Source organism: Camelus ferus, chromosome 9 (assembly GCF_009834535.1).
Source record: "Camelus ferus isolate YT-003-E chromosome 9, BCGSAC_Cfer_1.0, whole genome shotgun sequence".
Taxonomy (NCBI): domain Eukaryota; kingdom Metazoa; phylum Chordata; class Mammalia; order Artiodactyla; family Camelidae; genus Camelus; species Camelus ferus.
In genome coordinates this window covers 27,395,205-27,419,840 of record NC_045704.1, presented here as the reverse complement: position 1 = coordinate 27,419,840, position 24,636 = coordinate 27,395,205, and the positions used below count along the sequence as shown (strand labels likewise).

At 43.0% G+C, this 24,636-nt stretch overlaps 1 pseudogene; it reads right to left on the bottom strand.

Moving 5' to 3' along the window:
* Nucleotides 1-4,038: 4,038 nt before the first annotated feature.
* Nucleotides 4,039-24,636, bottom strand: part of LOC116665729 — a 43,096-nt pseudogene continuing 22,498 nt past the window's right edge.

The window sequence follows — 24,636 nt, the reverse complement described above, 5'->3', positions numbered from 1 at the left end:
TAAACAAATAGACAGTTAGATGGAAAGATGGGGTACCTAAATTCTTATATTATGGGGTATTTTATATTCTATGCTAGTTAGTGACCTCTCAGGACACAAGGCACATACAAAGGAAGTCACTTCTAATAAACTGCTTTTCCAAGCCTTACCTAACTGGGAAACAAGTGGCTTCACAATGTTAGAGCACCTCCCAGGTCCCCGGGGAAAAATCCTTGTCAGAGTTACACTTGCTGATGGTGTCCTGTGCCAAGTGCAAGCAAATGCGGTTCAGAAGCTGCCCGGAGGCTGACTCCGGGGATTCCTTCTCCGTCGCAGCTGTGAGGGAGCCTTGCCTTTCCTGACCGCAACCACAGAGGCGATTTTAAATCTCTGAAAACTGCCATACCAGTGTATATCAAAACCCCCACAAGATATGTTGAATAAAGTAGAAAACTTTAAGTGTCTCCTTTAGGATAGAAATAGGATATAAAATAAATCATGATTTAAAAAATTCTAGTGCTCGAATAAGTGCTACATTACACTGGCTGCATTATTATGTTAGACAACTTCATTACCGCTTTTCATACCACATATTGTAGTTAGATTTTATTTATTTTTTTTTCCCTAAAGACAAAAAAAATCATATGATGCATTCTTGTGTCAGAGGTGACGAGCAGAGAGCAAGTGTAAAACTGGGAATCGTGATGCTGGTCAGTCTAAGATCAGCTCCGTCACTGCACAGATCATCTTGACTAATTTTACTGCACTTTTTGGAATTACCTTCTCACTTGGAAAAACCCCTGTGTCAGTTAGATTTGTTAGTAAAACAATTCCTTTTCTTACCTAGAGCATCAGTGATGTTTTCAAGATGATAAAAAAAAATTTGCCCACGACATTTAAACAGTTGCTTGTTCTCGTAATTCATGGCTCACGGTCTCGTATTTGTCACTACTGGAGAACTGTGTTTTCTGTGTGCAAATTCTCATTGCTTTGGTGACGCAGGGACACGTGTCCTTACTGGATGGAGTATGATAGTAGTTGTTTGCATTCTCTCCCTAAATCTGGAGTCCTGTGTTATGTTTCCTGTTAATTTAAAAAATATGAATATTGTTATTTACCTAAATAGCTAACATCACACCAGTGATGCATATCAAATTGGTCCAATATTAAATGAGACAGTAATTTCACAACACACTGTTTCAAAAATTTGGATTCATGGTTCAATTATACCAAGGACATTAGCTGTTTTAATTGAATCAATCATTGCTTTCTTAAATAAAAGTTTCCATTCCATCTGCTCTTTTGGTTTATTGTTCTTCAGTGTTTCATTTGCTTTCTTTCCCAAATATATATGATTTTGGCTTTTGTCATTGAAAATCATTGCTGGTTTTGCTACCTCATGCTGGAGAGGAAGCCTTGTGACTGTTTTATAGTCACTGATTTCATGGTTGTATGAGTACTTAATGCCACCTTGCAGGGGTGTGGAGACGTAATGAAGTGTGTACATAAAAGGCTTAGTCTACACTGAGTGCAGAGTTAGTGTTAGCAGCTCATGTCATCAGTATCATAATTAATCCTTTACAATCATCCTCTATTAAGCAGTGTTATCCTTCTAACGTCTCCAGGAGAGGAAATGTAGTATTCTAAATGCAAACCTTTGCCAAACTTTTAGTCAATTCAACACCTTTAAAGCGTTGCTGTCAATAGGACTGTGTGCCTGCTATCCCTACTTTTGCTTCTCCTGACCCAGGATGCGGTCTCCACAGTTGATGATCCATGAGACACTGGATTCTTGGTCCCATGGCTTTGTGTGTTCTGGGACATCTGGGGACTTCAGCACTGTTTTAGGGGCTTTGGGTCCCACCTCTTCATAGCATTGCTGAGATGAGATCTGTGTGTTCACCCTCATTCTTGAGTGTACGGTGCAGTTTTTCTAGGACCAACACAAGCCACCGTGGCACCACTGCTTTGAAAACATGCTGGGACAGCGTGTGCTTGTCTGTTCTTGGGTTTAAAATTTTCTGTTCTAATTTCTAAAATGGGGTATATTGACAGATACACTCTATGTAAACAGAAGCTCTGTGGGGTTTTCAGCAACTTCTAAGAGCATAAATACTCCTGAAGCAGCTAACCTTCCTCCCAACAAGTGAGGAGCAAGCCGGTAGGACCTGGGTGCCTGTGGCGGCCAAGCTCTGCAGCCCAGGCTGCTCACTGAGGCACAAGGAGAAAAACTTAAAAACCTACTTCCATGTTGTCTTTCACAGAATCTCAGAACTGAACGTTTTAATATTTAAAGAGAGGTGTTTATTTTTTAATAAATTATTTTTTTTCCTTTTTCAGTATTATTAGGTAGAATTATTACAGTTCAACTCCACATACAAATATTGCATTTAAAAACTTGTATAGAGTATACTGCATTTTTTTAGTTTACATATATGTACTAATTAGTTTCTAAGAACAGATTAGAGCTTTAGATTTTTAAACTTACATAGTTACCAGAGGAATAAAGCCAACTACAAAAGAATAATCAACAGAATATGGTAATCCAATCACAAAGGACTGTCAGATGTTCTTACACATATTCAAGAAATCAAAATAATAATTAGTTCATTTTTGTTCTTATTATTATTGCTATTAATTTTAGATTCCTCATAAATGAAGTCATATGGCATTTTTCTTTCTCTTTCCATCACACTTCACTTAGAATGACAGTCTTCAGGTCCATCCATGTTGCTGCAAATGGCATCTTTTATGGCTGAGTAGTATTCCATTGTAGATATGTATCACCTCGTCTTTATCCAGTCATGTGCTGATGGACATTTGTGTTGTTTCCATGTTTCTTGTTCTATGTCCCTTCTGGCAACAATTACTGATTTTAAATATTTTCCACCTTAAAATCCTTCCTGAAGGAGATGTGGTAACAGGAATCAAAAACAATTACAGCACAGGGTTGAGTGTGATGGGCCCTGGGGGTTTCGTAGGAAGGTTGGTGGAAAGGATTTCAGATTCTGATCAAATGATTCCTTCTATTGTAGCCCTGCTGACCGCCTCTCTCACTACCTGCCCTACAAGTCTGACCAGTCTCTTCTGTGAATCCCACTCTATTGGGCACAAATTTTGTCCAATTGTTGTCATCCCACAGGGACCTTTGTTGGGGCACCTAAGCTCCTGTGTTTGTTTCTTCCATCAGCCCTTAACTTCCTTGGAAGCCAGGACTGTCTCATTGCCCCAAGGATCCCTAATGCCTAGTGAGATGCCTGATACAGCTGGTACTTAACGAACACATGGGTCAAATGGAAAAACCTGATCAAAGAAAACACCCTCATTTTTCAGACATGCCTACTTGAGTACATAGGGTAAAATGACATGTCTTCTGGGATTTGCTGCCAAATACTTCAACAAAGGACAAGGAAAAGAACAAAGGTCTTAATAAAGGAAATATGGAAAAGTTTGTGAATTCCTTAATCTAGGTAATGGGCTTATTGTACTATACTTATTGATGTATACTTAAGTTATTTTATAATTTTGCTATCATTAGCTGAATAGCAAGTATTAATACATATTAATTGAAATCCTTAGAGCTGACCAAACTTACCCCACATAAAATCCTTAATGTCCTAGTAGTCTGTCTTACAGAAATCTTTTCCCACAAAGGCAGGGAAAAAGGGAAAGACAGATCCCTGCAGTGTTTCCAAGTTGTCAAAAGGCCAAAGGCTGACACAAAATAAGAGATTTTAAAAAAGATAAAGAGGCTGAAATCAATGTCCCAAAAACCTAGCTAAGAATTCTAAATGGCCCAACTTATCTAACCTCAGCACTGACGCATCAAGAATGGGGCAAATAGCACCTAGTGGATTTTTTTTTAAATAAATAAATAATGATCCAGTTCCTACCACAGGCAATTATGATAAGACTGAGTATAAGTTCTAACACCAAATAGTGTACAAATTATAATTTCAACTTGATTCAAACTGCTTCTTCTATAAAATCTGAATCTTTTTTTCTTAAGACAGATTTGTGGCATATGACCTAGTGATAAAATTTTCAACCTGCTTGTATTCAAAATGTTCACCAATGTGACAGTTTATTACATCAACTATTGCTTTTTGGGAAACCCATGTGCCTTGTCACTCTCTTTCATAAGATTTCCTGTGGAAAATTCAATCCCTCATTCAGGAAAAGGCTGAGCAAACGGTCTGATGGAAAACCTTCATACACTGCAACACAAGAAAATGAAAATGACTGTGAGCAGCCCGTGAAGCCGGCAGACACACACAGCGCATGGCTGTGTTCCCGCCTCGACTTTCTGTAACCAGCAGGGAAAATGTGCTTCTCAAGAAATAGACATAAACACTTTTCAGATCCTGAGAACACAATTTCCCTTTCAGGGTTTAGTGGGCTTCCATTTAATTCTATGAGAAGTGTTTAAAACAGCAGAACAACAGCTGACATAGGGTTTAAAGTAACTTTTATGTCTTAGTGAAAATAAAGCCAGCTGATAGTTATCATTTTTACTTTATTTGATCTCACTCTCCTACTTTACCTCCCCAACCTCCTCCACAAAATGATGCTGAACATCCCTTCCTGGGTCAGAAGGCTAAGTAGAAATTACCAATCACATGGAGGTATGCTTTGTTGTTTTATTTTTCAAAAGAAACATGTTTCATTGATGTGATTTAATAATTAAGATCAAGAAAAAGTCTATTCAATAAATGGTAGCCAACACATGTCATCATAGCTGCTCATCAGGTTTGACCCCACGTTACACACATATACATGGACATCTGCCATGTGTTGTCATGGGACATGGTGAGTGGGGACAGGGTCTCTGCTCTCACAGGGCACACAGCCTGATGGGGGAGGTGGTGTTCAATCATTACCATTTTTTTTAATGTACTTACAAATTATGGGAAATGCTACTTCAAAAGAACAAAATGAGTCAATGAAAGTGAAAAATACAAGGACAGTATTTAGGCTGAGGGAAGACAGGGAACCTCTTTGAAGAGCTGACACTCCACTGAGATCCAAAGGACAACTCTGGTGCTGCAGGTGAAGGTCAGGGACACACTGATAAAGGGCTGATATCCAGAATATACCAAAATCTGTTTAAACTCAACAAGAAGAATGAATAACCTGATTAAAAAATGAGCAAAATGCCTGAACACACACCTCATCATAGAAGGAAACTAGATGCCAAAGAACTCTATGGAAACATGCTCCACAGCATCTGTCATCAAGGGGATGCAGACTGAAACAGCGAGGTACCACTGCACACCTGTCGGAACTGCCAAAACGCAGAACACTGACAATACTGAATGCTGGTGAGGATGTGGAGCAAAAGGAATTCTCATGCATTGCTGGTGGGAATGTAAAATGGCCCAGATACTTTGGAAGATGGTCTGGCAAATTTTTACAAAACTAAACGTACTCCTACCATATGATTCAGCAACTGTGCTCCTTGGTGTTTACTCGACAAAATGAAAACTTATGTCCACACACAAATCTGCATACAGATGTTAATAGCAGCTTTATTCATAATCACCAGAACTCAGAAGCAACTAAGCTGTTCTTCAGTAGGTTAATGGATAAATAAACTGTGGTCCAGCCAGAAAATGGACTATTATTTGGTGTTAAAATGAAATGAGTTATCAAGGCATGAAAAGACATGGATGAAACTTAAATGCATATTATTAAGTGAAAGAAGCCAATCTGGGAAGGTTCTGCAACTGTCTGATTCCAACTGTCTGGTGTTCTGGGAAAGGCAAAACCACAGAGACTAAAAGATCAGTGGCTGTCAGAGGCTAGGTGGGAAGGAGCAATGAATGACGTGCAGCACGGAGCATTTTTAGGGTCACTAAGACAGACTACTCCGTATGATGCTGTGACGGTGGATACATGTCATTTTACATCTGTCCAAACCCACAGAGTGCTCACCACCAAGTGTAAATCCTAGTGTCAAGTATGGGCTCTGGGTGACGATGACGTGTCAGTGTAGGTTCACCCATTGTCACAAATACACGCTCTGGTGCAGGCGTCAATAGTGAGGAGGCTGTGGGGACAAACTGCAGTTCATACACCCAATCCAGCCCCAGCCACCGCTGTTAATAAAGCTCTGTGGGTGTGTGGATTGTCCGGCTGCTCTGGCGTCTGAACAGCAGAGCTGAGCAGCTGCACCAGAGAGCAGGAGGTTTGCAGACCCTGAAATATTTACTCCCAAGCCCTTGACAGAAAAAGTCTTCTGAGCCCTGTTCTAAATGAATCACAATTCACCCTGATGAGACAGGACAGCAGGGCCCAAACCAGGCATGGTTAATGGGACTGAAGCAATGTTTTAGTTCCAAAACCTTTGCTGAAGTCCTGCAGATCCAGTGACAGACTGTAGCCAGGAAGCATCTGCAGAAGGAGTCGGTAGCAGGCCTTCCCACCAGGCTCAGGGATGCCGGGGGCCGCACGCTGCACGGGGACCACCCGTTTGAAGAAGGTGGGCTTGCAGTGGAAGCCGATCAACTCATAGATCTCGGAGAGGATGCTGCACTGCTGAATTCTCTCCTCAGAACGCTGAAGCACAGGGAGAAAAGCAACAAGCATCTGAACGAAACATGTAAGTGAAAAAAGACACGTAAAAATGGTTTTCCCATAAAACAGAGATGCGATGACACAGGAAGGAAGAGGAAGGCTGACTTCGTGCACTGACTGGACCGGATGCAGAAATGCAGGGAAGCAGGGCTTTGCAGACGCTCCAGACCCCCTCTGGGCCCCACCTCTCCGTGTTCAGCCTGTCCTTTTATTAGAAAGGCCCGTATTCCTTGAAACAGAGGAATCTGCTGCCTACACCTGAGACACAGAGAAGGGAAGGAGCAAAAGGAAAGAAAAGTAAAAGAACAACAGTTAATCTAGACCCTAGGGTTTGGGCGGGACTTTCACCAAACACACAGCTTCTCAAAGCACAGAGCACACAGTGAGAGGCTGACAGAGTGACTGCAACTTCTGCTCCTTAAGCAGCAGCCACCTGCCAGCACATGCTGCGCCTCTTACTGAATCATTACAATCATCTCAGAAATTATTACTACCCCGGCTCACAGGCAAGGAAATCTGAAACTCGGGGAGGTATTATTATAATCCTGGACAAAGTCCTACGACCCAGAAGTGTCAGAGCCTCCAGCTGACCCTGGACTAAAATGCTCCACTTCACCACGGGCCCTGAGCCTCAGGCTGAGGCCACGTCAGGTCTGCATGGGCCCAGAGCATGAACCTGTGGGACAGGGAATGCTCCCACTTGAAGTGCCAGGCCAAGACCCTCAGGGACCTATGAAATGAAACCAAATCCCCAAAGTGATTTCCAACCCACTGCCCTGTCTGGGAGGATTGCTTGGCACATCTGCACTGTCACCTGTGCACAGGCTGAGCAAGGGGCCCAGACAGTGACGTGACATCCCAGTGGAAGTGGCTCGGAGACCACTTCATCACAGGACAGACTCTCCCTGCTTTCAATGTTAACTCTCCATTCCATTTCCAACTGGAAAGTAAGTTTAGACTTGTTTTCCTCTCCTAGAAACAAAGAGAGTGGTAACATCAGCAGGAAACTCAAGACAGAGTAAGAGTCTTCTGGCCATCTGGAAGGATAGGCCGAGAAGGGAACAGAGACAAGAATCAGAAAGACCCGTGTTCTAGTCCAAAGTCTGCACATCACTCTCTTTGACAGTTTCCTTATGAATACAGATGATAAAATCTAATTATGATTGCTGGGAAAAATAAATGAACTAACGTATGCCACTAGCATAGTTCTAAAATCCTCCATGAGTGTTCCAGAAATGGACGTGATCATGGTTAGTTACTATCTGCAAAGTCTTGGGTGCTAAGCCCACATCAGCCAGCCAGAGATGTGCCAGAGAATGCCTCACCAGCCAGCAGCTTTCTCCAACTTGGAAACTCACAGTGTCTGAAGAACAGGCAGTGGTGGATGCTTTGGGACACTCTGGAGGTAGCACTCCAGTGATGACTTTAAAAAGCTGGGGAGAATTTAGGGGACCATACAGTTCAAATGCAGCAAACACAGTCCATGTCTACCCACATTCATCTCTAGCCATGATGATTCAGAGAGGAAATACATATTCAAATTTACACCAAATTCCCACATAAGTGCATCAAAACAATTTGGAAAAAATGTAACTTTCTTCTCTAGATCACAAAGCGGGGATTACAAGGTTTGTACTGAGAGCCCTACTTGTTAAACATCTGCTAACATAACCGGGTCCACTATCAGTCATCATAATTCGAAGTGAAGGATGGAAAAGAACAAAGCCAAGCTATTATGCTCTGGTCTTTCGTTGGGTTACAATGTCACATAGGACACGGACAGGTTAACAAGGGACCACTCTGCCGTGATCATGGAGCCGGGGAATGGGATGAGGGGCAAGATGTATGACTCAGCCACAGCTGTGCCCGCGCTTCTAGGCAGGTACCCAAAGTCACCTCGACAAGGTGTCAAACACTTGTGCCCACGTCCTCATCACCTGACATGTATTAAAGAGAAATGAAAACCTATAAAAGGCCAATACCCTTGGTGGTTACACCGTCCAAAGAGCAAAGTCACAGTTTGACAACTGGCCATCTCGGTTTCCTGGGATTCATTCTTGGAGAACCTTAAAAAACCACTCCTCTGTCCTCAAGAAGTGCTGCCTACTTGTCCTAATTTTGGCTCAGGGATACAGCACTTTCACATGGACTTTAATGTCTGCACAGATTTGACTGTCTTTCTCCAGGTTCACTTGTCCTTCCTGAAGAGACCTGAGTTAAGTCCATCCTCCGTAAGGTCAATTCCCTCCAGTGACAACTCATCGAGCCTGCAATTAAAAGCCAACTGAACAGGACTGTCCTCAGATAAAAATGTCACCCACCCTTCACTGCTTTCTTAATCTTCTCTCCTAATTGCAATTGGCTAATTGCAACAGACTAATACCTCCCTCCACCCAGCTCCCCAACTATGTCAAACAGAAAGTAAGGTCCATAAAACAGGAGACAACTCCATAGTCACCTCTGAATTCCTAGCATATAGTAATGTCAATAAATAGAACTATGATTATGGATTCTTTCCTTTAAAACCTTTCTGGTTATTTAAATGAGACCTTGGAAGAGAGGTGTTTGGGTCCAGTATCTTCATCCAGAAGACTCTGGAGGCCTTTTTCAGAATGGCTGTCCACTGATTCATTCAAAACACAACTTCTCCTTCCGGGAGGAGCTGTGATTTCCTGCCAGGAGTTTGTGGTCACTCTCATGCCAGAACAGCTTTAAACTATATCCTTACTTTGGATTTGCTATTTTTCCCCTCTTCCAACAAAATTCACTTTCCTTACTTTCTTGCCTTGAGGAATGTTTTCTTTTTTTCTTTCTTTCTAATTCACCCTTTAGTAAAGCAGGCTTCTCAGGATGTGCTTGGCCTTACATAGGATCAGCCATCCAACTCCCAGTGTGAGAGGCCTGGGGCTCAACTCCTGCCCTCCTGTCAGGGCAACTGAAACTCAGTTCAGGAACCAACCAGCACCCGAGGGCTTCTAAGGCTCATGTATCTCCCAGAATCCCTGCTTTCTGGTTTGTCTTGGCTTCTGAGGATTTCCCCTCAGTTTCTTGACAATTAGCTGTGCAGCTTGAGAGACGAGGAAGGAAGGTTTTATTTCTTAATCAGCATTTTAAGGAACTTGTGTAATGAAGGTCTTCAGGAGTTTCTAGAACCCTCCATTGCCGAGATAGCAAACACACCAGACATTTTCTAAATTTAGGTATCATGTGCATTTTTTCTTTGCTTTTGTTTCCTTAACTACTGACAAACATTTATTAATTAAAAAAAATAATGCCTCAAATAAGATAGAGACTTGAAGGGGCATACAAAATTAAAGGGCAATGGCAGAAAAATGATAAATATTCTACAAAGTTAATATAATACTTAAACTATGGATCAGATCAACAATTCTCAGTAACAGTTAATTGAAACATGACCATGAGGTAAAATGTCTCTCCTGTCAGGAGATGGCCAACCGAAAATAGAATTAAAACAACAAACTAAAATTCTAAGTCTGGAGAGGTATAGAATGCTACCAGCTAAATGTGTCTTCTTCTGGAAAAGAGGGAGGTTCACCAGCTCTTTACTGTGGAGCCTGAGCCAAGGGGAGGGCGGTGAAGTGAGCTGTGTAAGTACCCAATTAGCAAAGTGAGTGATGAATAAAGAAACGTGAGCTTTGATGACAGAGATGATACTACTAATCACTTGTCATACTAAGTCAGTATGGTACTGGCATAAGTTTGGATAAATAAATCTATGAGACATAATAAAAACCCAGGGGGAAAAACTTACATTTACAGTCAGTTTTCCACAAGGGTGTCAACAACACTCCATTGAAAGAATAGTCTATTCAACAAATGGTGCAGGGAGTGCTGAGTATCTGCAGGCAAAAGAATGAATCTGGAATCTGGACCCCCATATTTTAAATAAATAAAAATTAATTCAAAATTGATCACAGACAGAAACGTAAAAACTAAACCTATAAACTTTCTAAAAGAAGACACAGTATAAATCTTTGTGGTCCTAGGATAGGCTTTGGTTTCCTAGATACAATACGAAGAGCACAAGTGATAGAAGAAAAAAGCAGATAAACTGGACTTCATCAAAGTTAAAACCTTTTTGTTACAAATTACATCATCAAGAAAGTGAAATGACAGGGGAAGGGGGTATATCAAGTGACAGAGTGCATGCTTAGCAAGAAAAATAAAATAAATCAATACATCTAATTACCTCCCCTGTAAAGAAATTGTTTTAATGCTTAAAAAAACTAAAGTGAAAGGACAATCTGCAGAATAGGAGAAAAATTTTGCAAAGCATGTATCTAAGAAGAGACTAGTATTCAGGATATATAAAAAATGCTTACAACTGAACAATACAAAGAAAATCGACCCAATGTTTAAATTTGCCAAGGATTTAAATAAATACACAAATGGCCGATAAGCACATGAAAAGAAGCTCAGCATCACTAGCCAAATCAAAATCAAAATGAGTTCTCATTTTACACCCACTAGGACGGTTTTAATCAAAACATGGACAATAACAAGTGTCGTTGAGGAGGCAGAGATACCTCATTTGCGGCCAGTGGAAAGGGACAATGGTGCAGCTTCTTTGGAGAAGTCTGGTGTTTCCTCAAAAGGTTAGAGTTATATGGCTCAGCAATTCCACTCCTACATGTAGAGTCATCCCTCAGTATCCTCGGGGGGTTGGTTTCAGGAACCCCCCACCCTGGATACCATAATCCAAGGATGTTCGAGTCCCTTTACAATCAGCCATCTGGATCCATGAAGTGGAAACTACAGATATGGCGGGCCAACTGTACAGCCAACAGAATGAAAACATATTCTCACAAAAACTTGCACATCAATATTCATGGCAGTATCATTCAGAGTAGCCAAAGGTTACAAACAATATCCATCCATCAATGAACGGATAAACAAAATTACCAAGAATAGGCCCACAAACTTTTGGTCATTGAATCTTTGACAAAGGAGGTGAGAACATACAATGGAGTAAAGACAGCCTCTTCAGCAAATGGTGTAGGGATAACTGGACAGCTGCATGTAAATGAATGAAGTTAGACTACTCCCTCACAGCATACACAAAAATAAATTCAAAATGGCTTAAAGACTTAAACATGTAGACAAGACACTATAAACCTCTTAGAAGAAAACATAGGCAAAATATCTGACATACATCTCAGCAATGTTCTCCTAGAGCAGTCTACTCAAGCAATAGAAATACAAGCAAAAATATACAAGTGGGATGTAATTAAACTTACAAGGTTTTGCACAGCAAAGGAAACAGTAAGCAAAACTAAAAGACAACCTATGGAATGGGAGAAAATAGTTGCAATAAATGAGACTGACAAGGGCTTAATTCCCAGAATATATAACACCTTTTACACTTGATAAGAAAGAAAAACAAACAATTCAATTCAAAAATGGGCAGAAGGCCTAAAGAAGCTTTTCTCCAATGAAGACATACAAATGGCCAATAGGCACATGAAAAAATGCTCAATATCATTATCAGAGAAATGCAAATCAAAACTGCAATCAAATATCACATCTCACCAGTCAGAATAGGCATCATTCAGAAGTTCACAAACAATAAATGCTGGAGAGGCTGTGGAGAATAGGGAACCCTCCTACACTGTGGTTGCAGTTTGGTGGAGCCATTGTGGAAAACAGTACAGAGGTTCCTCAAAAGACAAAACATTGACCTCCCATATGACCCAGCAATCCCACTCCTGGGCATATATCCAGAAGGAACCGTAATTCAAAAAGATACCTACACCCCAATATTCAGAGCAGCACTATTTACAATAGCAAGACATGGAAACAACCTAAATGTCCACTGACAGATGACTGGATAAAGAGGTTGTAGTATATTTGTACAATAGACTACTATTCAGCCATAAAAAAATAATAAAATAATGCCATTTGTAGAAACATGAATGGACGTGGAGAATGTCATTCTAAGTGAAGTAAGCCAGAAAGAGAAAGAAAAATACCATATGAGATCGCTCACATGTGGAATCTAAAAAAACAAACAAACAAAAAGATAAACTTATCTACAGAACAGAAACAGACACACAGACATAGAAACCAAACTATGGTTACCAGAGGGGAGAGGGTGTGGGAAGAAATAAATTGGGAGTTCAAGATTTGCAGATACTGAGTATGTATAGAGTAAACAGCAAGTTTATACTGTATAGCACAGGAGAATATATTTAATAACTTATAGTAACTTATGTTGAAAAAGAATATGAAAATGAATACATGTATGTTCCTATATAAATGAAGTGTTGTGCTGTACACAAGAAACTGATGCAAAATTATAAACTGACTAGAATTCAATGAAAATATTTTTAAATAGAGAAAAAACGAAAAAAAAGAAAAAGGATATTATAAAACCAAAAGAATAAAGTACTGACTGAGGCTACAACATGGATGGACCTTGAAAGTTTATACTAAAATAAGCCAGACACAAAAGGGCAAACAGTGCCCTTTTAGGTGAACTGTATCTAAGCCTTTATTGTACTATTCCAGTAAATTTTCTGGAAGTTTGAACTCTCAAAATCAAAATAAAATGTATTATTCATTAAAAACCTAAAATGATTCCTCACAGGAGGGCTTTAATTATTAAATGCAGAAATGCATGTAAAGCTCCTGGAACAACAATTTGCACGTCCACACACAGTCACTGCTGTCACTGCCACTCAGAGGGTGGTGCCAGCGCTGATGAGGGCTGCCTCCAGTTGCTCCCCTGCAGACAGGAGTGAGGGCCTGGGCTCTGACAGGAAGGGTGACCGGGAACATGGGTTAGACAGAGCCACGCCCCAGACTTTGTATTACCCAACTTTCTTATACAAACTGCTCCATGTAACATAAACACGCTACAGGGATGTATCTTACGACACAGGGAATATAGCCAATGTTTTACAATAACTATAAATGGAGCATAACAATAAAAATTGTGCAACTATTGTACACCTGAAACTTATATCATATTGTAAATCAGCTATACTTTTATAAAATGTTAAAAAATAATTTTAAAATGTTATCACTTCAGTATTCAATTCGGTTTTTAAGTAACTAATAAACAGCTTAGAATGTATAAAACATTTAAGTGTGATAAGTTTGTTTACATATTTATTTACTTTCAGCCTCCTGCTAAAAGAGAAATTAAACAATTTTTAACACAGCTTAACAACCATAACAACAAAAAGACAAAAGTTAGAGTGAAGAGAAAATGGAGATTCAATACTTAAATGAAACCAGGGGGAAGGTAAACTCATAAAAACGAATGCCATGAAGTCAGGGTAAGTGTTAAAGGCCGACTAGAAATTCAGCCGTAAGATTCTTGGCAGCTAAAGCAAAAAGTAAAAGATGATGGGGCGGGTGGTAGAGCTCAGTGGTAGAGCGTGTTCTTAGCGTGCACGGGGTCCCGGGTTCAACCGCCAGGGCCTCCTCTAACAGATAAATACACCTAATTACCTACCCCCCCAAAAGAGCCCCAATGAAAAGAAAAAGAGAAATTTCTTTCCTAAGAAAACCTGATGTTAAATTTAGATTAAATACTTGAAAAAAAAGAAAGAAAAATAGAAAAAGATGAGTGACACAAGCGATAATGCCCGTGAGATAAATCTGCGGTGGCTGCTGGCACGTCCCCATGTCCCACGTGGGAAAATCTGAAACATCCTTCTCACCACTCAGAGTCATCCTCAGCCCACCCCACCCCTCTCCCTGTTAAATGCAGGAGCACAGGCAGGGCCCGGCCTTTGCTCTCTCTGTGTCAACACAGTGAGACAGGATGGAAGGGGCCAGAGCACAGCCATTCAATGAAGGCCACAGCAATTAACATCAAAATGGTGAAGGATTCAACCCCCAGTAGGCCTTGAGGCTCAGGATGAAGAGATTTTACTTCTAGCAGATCTTGAGCTTCATTATACACCCGTTGTAATAGTAACATGGTGAATAACACGCCCCAAGGCACCATGGCCATCCCAAGGCTAGCCACAAAAGGTCAAACGGTGGGAAATGGCCAACTCCCTGGGAATCCCAGCCCCTTGCCCTTAGGCTGCTCCTTCTAATTATTAGCATATAAAACAACCAAGCCCATGAAAACCAGCAACACAGCGCCACCTCGCGGTCATCACTCTCTCTCCCTCTTCGGAGAAGGCCCACACTTTGTCTGTGGAGTGTGTACCTACTTTTAATCTGAGCACCCAACCCCCACACCTCGTGGCATTTCTCCTGCCTTTCAATGTGTCTCTGTGAATAAATCTACCTTTACTCAACAGTGGCTTGCTCTTGAAATCTTTCCTGCATGAAGCCAAGGACCCACGTCTGGTGGGGCACATTCCAGGGGCTCAACCAAAGCCTGGGACACAGCCCTTCCCATGCCCCACATATGTTTTCTTGTATCAACAGGACTGGGATGTGAAGGGAGTTCTGAGGCCCCAGCTAAGGGACAGAAGTAGCCCCCAGGACCAAAATGGCGGGCAGCCCCTCCCCCAGCAGGGGCCCTGAGGTCAGCCCGGTTCTCTGTGGTTCTCTGTTGTGCTGACTCCCCAGCCAGAGAGCGTTCTCCTAGGCCTGTCCCCACAAAACCCTTCTCTCCAAAATGCAAGCACATCATGTCACAGTCCTCTTATTCAACCAGGAAATTTTCAGCCCACTTTTTCCTTCCCTAGTAAAGAATCTATCTGTCCTCCCTCCCATCCCACCACTTCTTTCTTTGTGAGAACTCTGTACTCCCCATACACCATCCTGAACGCAGGTGCCTTGCTGGCTGGGACCGAGATGTTTCAGTCTCACACAGCCTGCATCCTTTCACTTTCCCCTTTCTACCTTAAAAAGCCTTTCCTGAGTCTCCCACCCCTCTGATTCTGAACTTCACAAAGTGCTGAGGTTGCAGTCACTGTGTGCATACCTCCCAGGTTTTGACTAGGTTTCCTTCACAAGATCTTCATTAAGGAGCTTCATCAAGAAGTTTAAAGAGTCTTTTCTTACATCGGAGTTGGAGGAGCCTGCATAAAATTTAAATGGCCTTGAAGAGAGAGTTAACCAGGGACAGAGAGGTCATAGGTCTTAGTCAACAGTGTCACGAGGCAAAATGTTCTTCGAAGGCTCAGAGTGGCTTCTGAACACGGAGTCGGGAGGGAGGAGGTGCCAGGCTGTGAGTGGGATGAGTGACACTGGGTACGCTACCCCAGCTGGGGAAGTATTGGATTTTGTTCTAGTTTTCCAAAGAATTTCTTACCACCTTTTCTCTTATTGTCACATACCATTTCCTACGGATTAAGAAAATCAATGTCAGTCATTTGGGCCACTTGGTAGAAGCTACACGATGCCATTCACAGGGCTGGGATGTAACAGCCACACCAGTCTAGGTTGAAAGACCAGTGGGGGTATTTCCAAGGTAATCACGGGCATGCAGCAAACTCCCCAGCTTCAATTACCTCATCTCAAAAGTGGGGCCAATAAAACTACCAAGCAAAGTGCGTGATGATTATGGCCGACATCTGTTTACTAGGTAAGTGCCCGTGACAGCTGACACTGGATTAGGAATGAATATGATCAACGAGGCACAGTCAGCCTGGTTACATGCACCCTGCCTTCATGCCTTGGTGCAGGAGCGGAGTTTGTTTAGCTGAAATGAACGCCCCCAGAGCAGCCCCGAAGGGAAAGCTCCCAGCTCTGCACGGCGAGGCGTGTTCCTTTCCTTCTCTGAGCTGATAACAGTTTGCAGTCGTCTGTTTTTACATTTATCCCTTTAGTACCTGCCTCCCCTCCGGAGTTTTTGCTTAAGCAGAACAGGTCCAGGTTTGTGTTGCTGCCTGCCGGATATTCTGGGCTGGGAGACAGGCGACTCCACGTCTGGCTCTGGTGCTGAACGGAGAGGGCAGAAAGCCCAGGGGCCCATGCTGAACAGAGGCCCCTGCACCCAAAATTATGGTCTGACTTTGGGCAAATTACACCGTCTTCTTTACCCTAAGATTCCTCATCTGTTCATGAAAATAACTGCCCATGGCACGTAGAGTTTCAAGGATTAAAGGAAATCACCAAATTCACAACCTATTCAAGGGGCTACCAGTACGTCCTCAACAGGCACATGCTACCTTTACGGCTGTAACACACGCTAAGCGGGGCGGAAGGACACAGTGAACACTGCTAAGTGCCTGTTAAGTGTTTCATGTGTGTTATAATACTGTTTAAAACTTACAACAAACCCAGGAAGAAACGAATATTATAATGCATATTTCACAGATTCACCAACAGTTTAATGGAGGTTACACTCTAGTCCAAGGTCCTTTGGTGAGGAAATGGCGATTTAAACCTGTATCTGAGCCCAGGCCTGGGCTACATCTCTCTCCAATCCACCTGCCCAATACACAAGTTTGCACAGGCCAGCTCTTAAATGCAATGTGTGCCACCGTTTGTCAATGTTTGTTAGTTACCATAAACTGCTCTCAGAAACCGCTACAGAAAAGACAGGTGGACCCACATCCCTGCCAACAAAGTAGAGGAATTCTGCCTTGCCTTCTCCTGTAATGTGCAGAAACCCTTCCCTACACCACCAAATTCAAATGTATGCTTCATCCGTGTTTATGTTTGCACACGGAATATTAAAGTAGAAGGTACCTGCAGTAATTCTATCTCGGTTCCTTTCCAAGTTTCCAGATTATCCACAATCAGTCTGTGAATGAAAATACTACAATGTGAATGAAAATACTGCAACCATGTCAGTAAACAAATAATGCTGAAACCAAGTCATCAGGGCTGCCGCCATCCCCCAGCGAGGACAGGCCTGAAGACCAGCCTCTACAGCCACTCACAACAGTGCCCTCTGAACAGAATGAGAATAAGAAAAGACAGGATACTTGCCCTAGATAGCTAGGTGCTTGTCTAAAGAATGAATCCAGTGAGCCCAAATGATACATAGAAAATCACTAAACTCTTTAACTTGACATACCTGGCTTTCTTTAGATAACAAACAATGTTTTATTGTTCCAACTACCTGGTCTTTGTTGTAAAGTTCCTATATATCCTAGCTCCTCCCCAACCTCTTGGGAGCAGTCCCTCAGAGCGATCTCAGAGGCTGTCATCCCGGCTTGAGTCCTCCCGCCAAATAAAGCATAACTCTAAACTTTCAGGCTACACATTTCTTTCAGTCGACAAGTCCCAGAATAGACACAACTCATCAATTCTGTAATGGAACACACTGGATCAGGAACCAAAAGCATGTTCTAGTCCAGAAAAACTACGGGACCCTCTTTCTTCCTGTCATTATACAATCCCACCAGAACTCATTAATTTGCTGTCTGCTCATCTGGCAACCAAACTCAGAGAAGAGTCAACTCAGCAGAGTGCCGTGCTGGGGAGAACACCCCGCAGCAGCATGGCGAGCTGCCTGCCCTCCCGCACGCTCTGCTGACGCCTAGTGTCCTCCGTGGAGACCAGGCCAACAGAGCTGTTCCCAACAGCTGCAAAGTCCCACACATTAAATAAAAGCATTTTATTTTATACGATATGTTACGTATATAACCATCTCTGAAGACAGCTTTGCAAGAAGCCCAAATCTTCAACATTAATCTGCAAAGGCAAATGCTGCCCCCAAGGGAAAACAAGTCTTAAAACGATGCTAAGGCCTCCAAAGTCCTCTCCAGGACCATCAATCAAACTGCCTGCAGGCCTGCAGCTGCAGGCGGCTACATGTCTGTTTTTAAAGCAACCCCTTCCTGCCGTCAGGTGCTACAATGTCCCTCTACGCCCTCCCATCTCAGGGTAAGAGCAGCCACTGCAGAAACTTGCAGGGCAGCACTGACAGGACTGGACACAGAGGATCAGAGCTAAACTAAGCCTTCTGATGACACGAGCTTGTCACTGTGTCATTTTACAGATGAAGGTATATATAGAGAGGTGGGGTGATCTTGCTCAAAGTCACACAGCTAATAAGTGGCAAAGTCTATAACTCAGCTCCACCCTCTGGCGTGACGCTCCAGCTGGGACACCCACAGGGTTCTCTCGTGCCTGCCTGACCAGTCCTTTACTGTCACTCATAACCCACCACAGTGTCTGACCCTAGCCTGACTTTTCAGCCTCTTCTCCCTCTAGTTTCTCAGGAACAAGGCTGCTCGGGCCACTGTGTGACTTCCGGCTCCCCAAACCCTCAGTGCTCAGGGTGGTCTTGCCTGTGCATCCAGCACCCTGCTCAGAGGCTCTTCCTCCCCTGCAGGAGGACGTTTCCACTCTCCGCAGGGACACCCCCTCAGGGAAGCGCTCTTCTCCCCCTCAGCACGGCAGGTGTCCCAGGCCACATCCCGAGCTGCCCCATTAGGACTGCGGGTGCCCAGGTTTGCTAGTCAGAGCAGCAGCCTCAGAGCCAGGGTTTATGCCCGGGTCACCCTGCAAACCTACTGCCCGCCATCACAGCCCCCAGCCAGCAGGTCACCTGGAAGTCGCAGCAAGTGCCCCACCCAATCCCGAAGTCTCTTCATTTGCCAGCACCGCTGATGACTGGTCTCCAACCTTTGGTCAGTTTTGCACAAAACAGCAGCTTCCACTGTGAAGCAGGGGGTTTTCTCTTCTGCTCCCCATCCTTACTGGAAACGTCAAGGGAAACCAAAAGGCCTTTTCTCAACCCTTTTCTGATGACACCCTCCCACCCACAATATTCACATGCTCAAGAGCTTTGGGTCCACGTGGTTTTGTTTCCCATACGCTAAGTGGCTCAAAACACTGCGGGATTCTTTCTCTTTTGAGAGTATTTGTTTGTACTGAGTTTATCGGCTTTAATCACTTTTTGTGTCTCCTTTCAGTGTCACTAGCAGTTGCCACTTCTTACTCCCTTCAGCAGCCTCCCTCCCAACATCTAGTCTAGGAAATCAGCTGTGATGAGGGGCCCGGGGGCAGTCACAGAAGATGGAACTAAGGCACAGAGAGGCGACATAATTTGCCTGAGAAGATCAGCTTCAAGCCCCAACACTGTGTGTCACGTCCCTCTGTTTAACACTTATGCTAAACTAGTTAACTTTTTATAGATTATGGTTATAAACAGATGAGGTATCAAAATACATACAAGGACACACATCAACTCTATGATGTTCATTAACTCCACTATTTTGTTTCTATTTATTTTATTTCTGTTAAAAAAAATTAGGAACCTCTGCAGTCAATATAGCAAAATGTTAATGGGTTTTAAATCCAGAATGTAGAGGCGTAAGTGTATCATTAATCATAATTATTTGTATGCTCACAAAATGATTTGACAGTCTCTCTCCCCTCCCGCTACTCGCTACTGGCTCTCACCTGAGCTCCCAGACCACACATCGAACAGCCTTTCACTTTACACACAGCTGAACTCATCAGTTTTCCCCCAGAGCTCCCTCTGCAGCTTTCCCTCCTCAGAGCACAGCAGGACCATCACTTACCTCATTAATCCACCCAGAAACCTGGGCCTAACTCCATCCTACCTTCACAGACATCATTCATCCTTTCCTTTTTACCATCTAAACATGCCTAAAGTCTGTTCGTTTTTTCCCAGTGACTGTCCCACTGACTGTCCCACCGCTCAGGTGGAAGCCACCAACACTGCACACCTGGACTCACGAGTCTCCCAAGTGGCCCCACAGCCGCTCTCCCATACTAGACACAAAAGGGATATTGTCACTCCCGTGCTTTTATGACTCTTTTCAAACCTACTGTTCTTAGAAGAAACTCCAAGTTTTTCACCTGGTGAAGGTGTTTGCCATGAAACTTTGAGCTCAGGAACGGCAGGACCCCCCTCCTTCTTGGCCCTCCCCTTTCCCCAAGGCCCAGCCCTCTCCCCCTCAGCCCCGCCCTCTGGCACAGCGCTGGCTCAGGAGGACCTGCTGAGCTACACCAGCCTGTATTCTAACCCTGGTCTTGAGTTCTTAGCAAACTGCTTCACTTATCCATACAAATCCAAGGTAGATTAGAAAGATTTTAGATGTTGAGCTAGACTATTGATTTGGGGATTTTGCACTAGCAACCTGCAAGTACATGTTCTAATGATTCTGTCTTCTTAAAACCACACCCAGGTTTTAGTAGTATTTGTGGAATGTCTTCGGAGTAAAAGGGACTGTACTTTAACAGACTATATGTTTTATAACATGAACAACACGGACAGGGTCACAAATGGAATCGCCTCACAAGTGACAGAAGACAGGTGAGAGGCACAAAGCAACAGGTCTCAAAGATGGTAAGAGCAAAGTTGTTTCGCCAACCCCCCAAAAATTCCTGAAAGAACCAAAAATTCTGAATTTTGAAAGTAAAAGGCTATCATATATAGAAATAAAATAAATGATCCTCTTCATCAGTGTTTCAAGATCTGACTCCAGATATTTTAGCAGGCCATACTGAATCCTAGCACAGAAAAATCAGATGGACTAGTGGTGAGTAAGTTCCAGGAAAACGGCAGTAATTCCTCCACTTGTGTAAAGACATACACTCACCTGCCGAAGGTGAATGTAGAACGCATTCTGGAGAAATTTGGAAGCTTCCAGGGTCCGCTTCTGAATGGCAAGGACATGGACAGCTTGGGAGCATGCTTCTAACTCAGTCACCGGCATTCTTACACTGCAGGGGGAAAAGGAGGCCCTCAGTCGAGAGCAGAGATATTCCTGTCGTGTCTCCCAGGCCGCGCCTCGGGGACTCAGTGCCCTGCAGCAGCCCGGCCCCAGGCGAGGACACGCAGCGTGGCCCACCCAAGCAGGAGGGGCACTGTGCTTGAGAAATCCCATCCCCGATGGGGGCAAGAGGGGCTGGTGGGGTTGAGTGAACCTATAAATGCCCACAGAAATATGCCTGCATTCATTCAAGTGATACAAGCAACAGTAGCAGGCTATTTAACAAAATTTCAATTTTCAGTGGAAATTTTGCCATTCCTTTCCACTTGTCCCCTGCACTCTGAGACAGGCTTAGGCTCTCTCACACCTGCAACTCTGAAGCAATAGTTGTGAAGTAATTTTACTTTGCTGCAAGTGTCCTCGCTCCCCGTGTCACTGTGTCTGTCCTCTCTTAACACAGTCGGATATCTTCCTGGATCTCTACCTGAGTTCCTTTCTCCTCCTCCTCAGATCCTGAGATAAAGGACAAGTGAAGACACATGACCAGAAAAGGCACTGTGGACTTGACCGAAATCCACAGTGACCCCCTAGGTGAGTGCTGCCCACCCCTTACCTTCGATTCTCAAGGTTCTGCCCAGGGTGACATCCAGCCCAGAGAGGTGGCCCAATTAAAAGCTATGTGGCTTGGGCACGGGGACAGGTGCAGGAGCTGGTTCCGGGGCCAGGCCCCTCCCCACGTCTGCTCCCCTCTCCCCCGAAGCCCCGCTGCCAAGCACTCAGGCTCCGTGATCTGATGTCCTTCTCTTCTACTCTACTCCAAACCCTTTTCCTTTTCCTTTTTTCCCTAATTATCCCCAGCTGGAGTGATTTTTCAATCGCAGTATCTAAAAAATTTCCTGCAGCCGAAAATGAGGTCTCCAGATATCAATGCCCATATGCTGGCTCCTGAAGAGAGCCGCTGGCTAGGGGGACCCTCACCAACACTCACGGGGCATCAGACATGTTCCAGGGTCGGCCACCCCCAACAAGAGTTTGCTGTGACCCCTATGCCCGCACAGCATCCCTGCTCACAAAAATATAGTTGGCCCACTTATCGGTTATTAAGAAGCAAAAATACAAAATTGCTCATGTTTCTTACTAAAATTATCTATGAAGCGGAAAAGGGAATTGTAATAGAAAAGAACAATTTTGACCCCATGTTAGGTCTGTTCCTTTGGCTTTAACCCTGTGCCCTGTTTTCTAGGCTCAGACTTGCTATCTCTGCACCATTTGTAAAAGAAAGTTGCCTTTAGACTGAAATATCCAGGACAGCCTCTTCTCCTGGCCGTGATCTTGAAGGATGCTAACTAATCTGCACTTATGTAGAGATGGCAAGTTGCAAAATAGAGAATAACTTTGTTTTATTTTTGGAGGTTTTACAGGGGCAACATGATTTGATCCACATGGACAGCTGCAAGAACAGCGGATTCAAAGGACAAGCAATTCATACAACAAGAAGTTTCCAACAACCAACTGCAGCCCCGCCCCTTTTTAGTATAAAAGGAGACTCAATTCTGACTTGGGGAAGATGGTTCTCCAGGACATCAGTCTGCCATCTTCTGGGTCTGCCAGCTTTGCAAATAAAGTCACTATTCCTTGCTCCAACACCTCATCTCCCAGTTTATTGGCCTGTCATTTGGTGAGCAGAATGAGTTTGGACTCGGTAACAAAATGACTGCATTGGAGGTAGTATGTCTCCACTCTTTCCTCGTTTCCAATATGTAACATGCACATTATTTATGATCTAGTGCAAATAATTCATCAAAGACAACCACAAAAAGAAACTATACTCACCCAGCTATCAACACTGAAGTCAAAACCTGTCAATTTTATATGCTGTTTAAGAACACAACCGAAAAACCTAACATAGGGAGTCGATTCCACGGAAATAAAATTATTTCTACTCCTTCAAAACTTTTTCTTTTCTTTTCTATTTTATTTTGTTTTGCTTATTGAAAAGAAAATAAAAGTCAAATCATTTTATTTCACGTATTTTTGTTATAGCTACATACTTTAAATACTACAAAAAGACTTAAATTGCAATAAAAAATTGTTCATATATTAGTATAAAGATATATACACAATCAATGGGGATTAGGAAAGGAATGGACATTTACTAAAAATCCACTGCAATCCAGTCTTTTACAAGCATATCATGGAATATAAGCTCTATTATCCAGGGAGCCTCACCCACATTCTCACTACTGAGTCCCTTAGTAATCAACCACTAAGTCACCAGCATAGAACCATGTGATCAGTATTTTAGGAATAAATGAGGGAATTAGCTCATTCAATTCTAAAACAAAAACCCTAAAATAAATACTGAACTTATTTACAGATAAAGAAAATTTGTCCCCAAAAAAGTAAAGTTTCTTCCTCAAGGTCACAAAGCTAATAACTGGTAAAGGTAAGATTTGAACTAATCTGCCTGATTCTAAAAACTAAGGTGGAAATCCCATTCGACTGGGGAGTGTCCAGCTGCACAGCCTATCACCCTATCTTTGTTCAGAGCTGGCCTTAGACAGCCTGAGACAGCACCCCATTCCTGTGGAACTCGAGGGCAAATGATAACAATAAGGATTTTATATCCAGCAGTTTCTTAGGTCTCATGTATATAAAGTGTCAGCAGGTCAGCAGAAAATCTCTGGGAAACATGAGTGGGTCCAGACCTTTTTGCTGATTAGAAACTCAATCTATCAGGATAGAGTGACCTTCCCATGAGAGGCCACATGGACATAAACTAAAGGCAGCTGAACAATGGAAACTAGCAAGACCCCGGAACTCAAGCAAGGATCCCTGCCATCCCCCACCCAGTTGCCTCTTCATCCGCGTGGACATGAAGACAGAAGACCCGGGTTCTTGTCCAAGTTACACTATCATGGATTCTCACCCATAAAAAGGTACGACTCTATGCTGTCGTAAGTCCTTTCCAACTCAAATATGATGACACCAATATCTCAGCAGAATATCTATGTCTCCACTTCCCCTCTTCTAATAGGAGACTATTTCTGTGGACACAAAGCAGAAATCCAATTTAAAAAACCATGCAAGAAGCCAGGCGAATTTCTGCTTAAGAGACTTTGCTCTCACGCTCAGTGAATGAAAACTCAGAAAAAGTGGTCCTTCTCCCTCAGCAAATGGGAGGTAGCCTGATTGTGTGTGTGTGTGTGTGTGTGTGTGTGTGTGTGTGTGTGTAAATCAAATATAATCATGTCTGGGACGTGTACAGATTATTTTTAATTTCACTGTAATTTCATGGGGATGAGCCAACATTTAAAGTAATTTGAATGTAGTGTTCTGAGACAGACTCAGTCTCTTTTGGTGGAGGAGGTGAAAGGGGAGAGTAAAGGAGGAAAGAGGTAAATGAAGCAAAGAAGTAAGAATACTGCTAGGGAAAGGCAAGACGTTAATTTTGTTCCTCATTGCATCACATACAAATTAGGGACTGGCTTTCCCCCGATGTCTTATC